Here is a 6,376-nt window from a genome sequence, read left to right as displayed (position 1 = left end):
AGGGAGGGATTGGTGAAATGGTACAAAATTTCAGTCGTAAGATGAATAAGCTCTGGGGATCTAATGTACAGCATGGTGACTATAGTTAATAATAATGTACTGTATACTTGAAATCTGCTAAGAATAGATCTGAAGTGTCCTCACCATAAAAGATGTAAAAAGGTAACTATGTGAAGTGTTGGATGTATTAACTCACTTGATTGTGGTAATCATTACACAAAATATATTAAATCATCATGTTATACACCTTAAAAATCGTGTTGTATGACCTTAGCATATATATAATTTTTATTTGTCAATCATACCTCAATAAAGCTGGGGGTGGGGGAGAAGTGTGTTGTTTAATCTTCATGCATTTTGAGATTTTCCAGTTATTTTTCTGTTATTGATTTCTAGTAATTCCACTGTGGTGTGAGAGCATATTTTATATGATTTCTTTTTTTTTTTCCCCGTCATGCTTCATGTCTTGCAGGATCTTAGTTCCCCGACCAGGGATGGAACCTGGACCCCCAGCAGTGGTGTCTGACATTAAGTTGGAGAAATTCTAGGTCATTATTGTTTCACTTTTTAAAAAATTTCTTTCTCTCTCCTTTCCTTCTAGTATTCCCCCTGTGTATATGTGACACCTTTTGTAGTTGTCCCACAGTCCTTGGAGGTTCTGTTCCAGTTTTTTTTTTTCTAGTCTTTGTTCTCTTTGCTTTTTATTTTTATTTATTTATTAATAGATTTATTTATTTTTATTTACTTATTTTTGGCTGCATTGGGTCTTTGTTGCTGCTTGCGGGCTTTCTCTAGTTGTGGTGAGTGGGGGCTATTCTTCGTCGTGGTGCGCGGGCTTCTCATTGCACTGGCTTCTCTTGTTGTGGAGCATGTGCTCTAGGCACGTGGGCTCCAGTAGTTGTGGAATGCAGGCTCAGTAGTTGTGGCTTGAGGGCTCTAGAGCACAGGCTCAGTAGTTGTAGCGCACGGGCTTAGTTGCTCCACGGCATGTGGGATCTTCCCAGACCAGGGATCAAACCCGTGTCCCCTGCATTGGCAGGCGGATTCTTAACCACTGCACCACCAGGGAAGTCCCTCTTTGCTTTTTAGTTTTTGGTTTTGCTTGATATATCCTCAAGCTCAGTGATTCTTTCCTCAGCTGTGTCCAGTCTACTAAGAAGCCCATAAAGGCCTTCTGCGTTTCTCTTACGGTGTATTTGACCTCTATCATTTCTTTACGTTTTTATGCTTCATTAAGGTTTTTTCTTGAGGTTTTATCTTGTTCTTTTGTTTGGAAAACATTCCTCTGTCTCTTCATTTTGCTTGACGCTCTGTGTTGGCTTCTACGCACTGGATGAAGCAGTTACCTCTCCCACTCTTGCAGCGTTGGCCTTGTGTAGGAGATGAGCTTTATTGTTCTAGCTGGGGCTCTTCACTGTCTCAAACCTTTGTGAGCCAAGCAGTTTATTTTACCTTTAACTCCCCATCATTGAGGCTGTACCAAGACCAGTCAGTGCCAAAGGAGGGGAGTCAGGCTGATTAGAAGCCAGACCCTCAGGCAGCAGCTTTTACAGAATGCAAACATACACAGCATAAGCCCCACTGGCTACCAGAGCCAGGGAACCTGGAGGCGTCCTCGGGGTAGCAGTCACAAAAATCAGGGCTCCAGACAGTGTATTAGTTCCTTTCTAGGAGATACCCGTGAGCTGTGGCGAGGCAGAGGGACAGTATAAGATGGCGTCCCCTGGCCTTTATTCCTTGAGCCCCTCCGTAGCCTCTAGATGCATGCCAGTTGTAAAGCCTGCTCCTAAGCCAAAGCTCCAGGACAAACGCGTAGGCCTCTTTCACAGAAAGCCCGGGGGAGTGTTTCAGTCAGCTGTTTGGGCAGTGCCCTGGCGTGGTAGCCTGCCAAGAACTGTCTGTGGGATTGTTGCAGTCCTGCGCACGTGCAGGAGTGCAAGCCGCCCGGCCACCAGAGCCAAGGAATCAAGCTGCCAAAACCAGGGCACCAGATGTAAACAACGGGGCACCAGATACGTATAAGAGCTCCTCTCCCAGAGATGCTGGCACACTGGAGCAGGGCAGAGGTAAAGCGTGAAGACAGCATCGTCCTCGAGGTCTCAGGAAAGGTCTAAGGTCAGCCTTAGATGTGTCATTAATCAGAAGCCTGCCCCTCAGGCTGTGGCTATAATGATAAGGCGATAGGCCTCTCCCACTTTCTGTGGGAAAGACAGACCTCCTGGGTCTGTTGCCTCCTGCCGTGCCCCAGGGGTGGTAGGAGTTGATAAACTCTTTCTCTTTGGTTCCAGTTGTAGGATTCCTGGAGCATAAACCCCACTGGCCAGCAGAACCAGGGGCTCCTGGCAGCAGCCACAAAAGTCAGGGCACCTGACGAGGGTATAAGCTCTTTATGGGAAGATACCAGTGAGCTAGAGCAAGACAGAGGGAGAAGGCAAAGATTGCATCCATGGGTCCATTCCCTGAAAGCACCTCCACAGGCCCACATAAGTGAGCCAAAGCAGAAGCCTGTCCCTTAGGGCAAAGATCCTGATGAAGGAAAAGGGGGACTTCCCTGCTGGAGCAGTGGTTAAGAATCTGCCTGCCAAGGCAGGGGACACAGGTTTTATCCCTGATCCGGGAAGATCCCACAGGCTGCAGAGCAACTAAGCCTGTGTGCCACAACTACTGAGCCTGCAAGCCACAACTACTGAGCCCGCGTGCCACAACTACTGAAGCCCGCACGCCTAGAGCCCATGCTCCGCGACAAGAGAATCCACCACAGTGAGAAGCCTGCGCACCGCAACAAAGAGTAGACCCCGCTCGCTGCAACTAGAGAAAGCCCACATGCAGCAACGAAGACCCAACGCAGCCAAAAATAAATAAATAAATAAATAAAATTTTTTTTAAAAAAAGAAGAAGGAAACAGGCCTCTTTCTCAGAAAGCCTGGGGAAGCGTTTCAGCCCGCTATCTGTGCAGTGCCCTGGGGTGATACCCTGCCAATAACTGTCTCTCTGTGGGACCCAGGAGCGCAAGCTCCTCTGGCTTCCAGAGCCAGGTTATCAAGGGGCATCCCCTGGGTGGCAGCTGTAGAAACCAGGTCACCAGACATACAAACTGGGGCACTGGACATGTGTAGAAGTTCTTCCCCTTTGGGAGACATTGGTGCTCTGGAGAGCAGCAGAGAGGGTGGTGATGCACCCACTGGCTGGAGCAAGGCGGGGCAGGGGGGTGGGTAGTGCAAAGATGGTACCCACCAAAAGGAGAAAAAAGGGAAAAAAAGCAAAAAAAAAAAAAAAAAAAAAAAAAGGAAGGAAAGAAGGAAGGAGGGGAGAAAAAGAAAGAAAGAAAAGAAAGAAAAAAAGAAATGAAAGTTAAAAAAAAGAGGGAGAGCAGGAAGATTGCACCCGCCAGCCTCCATCCCCAGGGAGTTTCCCAGCAGGCCTCCACCCCTCAGACCAACACTGTTAAAAGTAGCAAGTGGGCTTCCCTGGTGGCGCAGTGGTTGAGAGTCCGCCTGCTGATGCAGGGGACACAGGTTCGTGCCCCGGTCCGGGAAGATCCCACATGCCGCGGAGCGGCTAGACCCTTGAGCCATGGCCGCTGAGCCTGCGCGTCCGGAGCCTGTGCCCCGCAACGGGAGAGGCCACAGCAGTAAGAGGCCCGCGTACCGCAAAAAAAAAAAAAAAAAAGTAGCAAGTGAGTCCTTTTTCACAGAAAACCTGGGCACTTTTCAAAGGGCTGCTTCTTTGCTGGGCCCTGGCACCCATGGGTCTGTGCACCAGCCCTCAGTTTGCTACAGCCCATGAGTCTCCTGTGTGCAGGCTCTGCTGGCCTTCTAAGCCAGGTATTTGGGGGCTTGTCTCTTGGGTGCAGGTCTTAAAGGTTGGGGTGCCCAGTATGGGGTATAGACCCTTCACTCCTCAGTGAGACGATTTGGGTTTTGAGTTCCCTCCTGTTGCAGATCCCTGCACTGTGGGTGGGGGATTTATGGTGAGATTCTGCCTCAGCCTTTCCCACCTGTTTCCATGTGGCTTCCCTCTCGTTTACCAGGTGTGAAAGAAGGGCTGCTCTGCCAGTTTTTAGCTTTCTTTCAGAGGAAACTGTTCCACAGAAATTCGGTGTGTCCATGGGAGGAGGTGAGTTCAGGATTTTCCTATGTCACCGTCTTGAACCACCGTCTTGAACCTCTATCATTGCTTTTTGGTTTTTTTCTTAGGGTTTCCATCTCTCTGCTTACATTGCCCATCAGTTCCTGCATCCTGTCTATTGCATCCTTAGAACGCTTAGCATATTATTTATAGTTGTTTTCCATTCCTGGTCTGATAATTCCAACATTCCTGCCATGTCTGGTTCTGATGCTTGCTCTGTCGTCTCTTCAAATTGTGGTTTTGTGGGCGGTGGAGCTGAGGTCAGCATCAAATTTGAAATATTTAAAGTGGATACAGAACCGTTTCAGCAACGCAGACCATTAAGTGTGTTGTTGTCGGCGATGGTGCTGTTGGTAAAACATGTCTCCTGATATCCTACACAACAAACAAATTTCCATCTGAGTATGTACCGACTGTTTTTTTTTTTTTAAATTTTTTTTGCCACACCACACATAGTATGCAGGGATCTTAGTTCCCCAGCCAGTGATGGAACCCGTGGAAGCATGGAGTCTTAACTACTGGACCGCCAGGGGAGTCCCTGTATGGAGTGTTTTTGACAACTGTGCAGTCACAGTTATGATTGGTGGAGAGCCATATACTCTTGGACTTTTTTTTTTTTTTTTTTTTGCTGTACGCGGGCCTCTCACTGTTGTGGCCTCTCCCGTTGCGGAGCACAGGCTCCGGACGCACAGGCTCAGTGGCCGTGGCTCACGAGCCCAGCCGCTCCGCGGCATGTGGGATCTTCCCGGACTAGGGCACGGACCCGTGTCCCCTGCATCGGCAGGCGGACTCTCAACCACTGCGCCACCAGGGAAGCCCTACTCTTGGACTTTTTGATACTGCAGGGCAAGAGGATTATGACACATTATGACCTCTGAGTTATCCACAAAGAGATGTATTTCTAGTCTGTTTTTCAGTGGCCTCTCCATCCTCATTCAAAATGTGAAAGAAAAGTGGGTGCCTGAGATAACTTACCACGGTCCAAAGACTCCTTTCATGCTTATTGGGACCCAAATTGATCTCAGAGATGACCCTTCCACTATTGAGAAACTTGCCAAGAATAAACAGAATCCTGTCACTCCAGAGGCTGCTGAAAAACTGGCCAGTGACCTGAAGGCTGTCAAATATGTGGCGTGTTCTGCACTCACACAGGAAGGCCTAAAGAATGTATTTAACAAAAAGCAATATTGGCTTCCCTGGAGCCTCCAGAACTGAAGAGCTGCAGGTGTGTGCTGCTGTGAACGTCTCTCCAGAGGCCTTTCTGCACAGCTGGTGTCGGCATCATACTAAAAGCAATGTTTAAATCAAACAATCTTAAAAATTAAGGGGGGCTTCCCTGGTGGCGCAGTGGTTGAGAGTCCGTCTGCCGATGCAGGGGACACGGGTTCGTGCCCTGGTCCGGGAAGATCCCACGTGCTGCAGAGCGGCTGGGCCCGTGAGCCATGGCCGCTGAGCCTGTGCGTCCGGAGCCTGTGCTCCGCAGCGGGAGAGGCTACAACAGTGAGAGGCCTGTGTACCACAAAAAAAAAAAAAAAAAAAATTAAGATTCGTTTTTGCAATAATGACAAATGCCCTGCACCTACCCACATTCACTCCTGTGAGACAAGGCCCATAGGTATGGCTCCCTTTCCCCTCTCAATATTAGTTAATTTTGAGTAATTGTGCCTTGTCAGAAAAATGATCAGTACTAGTTTTTGTTTGGTCATTTCAAAAAAATTTTGTTTTTTTTTTTTGTTTAAAAGCAAGGCATGCTTGTGATGACTCTGTAACAGACTAATTTGGGTTGTTGAAACAGTTCCCGGTTTCCACTCTGGAGAGTAATCTGGGATATCTAGCTTTTTTTATTTTCCTTTTTTGGGGGGGTGGGGCAGGGAGGTGTGTGTGGGATTTCTTTTTATTTAGTTATGTTTTTTTAAATTCATTAACCATTGGACAGCCCTTAAGGGGAGGAGGACGGATTGATTCCACATTCTACTTCCTAGATCTAGTTTAGAAAACATGTTCCCCACCTGGTGCTCTCAGGAAGGAGTATAGTAAACACCTCATTTAACAATACACTCCTTTTTTGGGAATTCCCTGGTGGCCCAGTGTTTAGGACTCGGTGCTTTCACTGCCGTAGGCCTGGGTTCGATCCCTTGTTGGTGGAACTAAGATCCCGCAAGCTGTGCAGTGGGGCTAAAAATGAAAAAATTTACATATATATATATATACTCTTTTTGAAAGTTGCCTTTTCTCTTGACCCTTGAAT

At 47.7% G+C, this 6,376-nt stretch overlaps 1 pseudogene across 1 annotated transcript; it reads left to right on the top strand.

Moving 5' to 3' along the window:
- Nucleotides 1-1,713: 1,713 nt before the first annotated feature.
- Nucleotides 1,714-5,369, top strand: LOC307064911 (cell division control protein 42 homolog; annotated as a pseudogene). The gene is made up of 4 exons: nucleotides 1,714-1,993; nucleotides 4,437-4,530; nucleotides 4,659-4,725; nucleotides 4,949-5,369. The product of its transcript is annotated as a cell division control protein 42 homolog (transcript).
- Nucleotides 5,370-6,376: the final 1,007 nt, after the last annotated feature.

This window comes from Hyperoodon ampullatus (assembly GCF_949752795.1).
Source record: "Hyperoodon ampullatus genome assembly, chromosome: 16".
Taxonomy (NCBI): Eukaryota; Metazoa; Chordata; class Mammalia; order Artiodactyla; family Ziphiidae; genus Hyperoodon; species Hyperoodon ampullatus.
The sequence above is the reverse complement of the archived record's forward strand: the minus strand, read 5'-3'. Positions and strand labels throughout refer to the sequence as shown.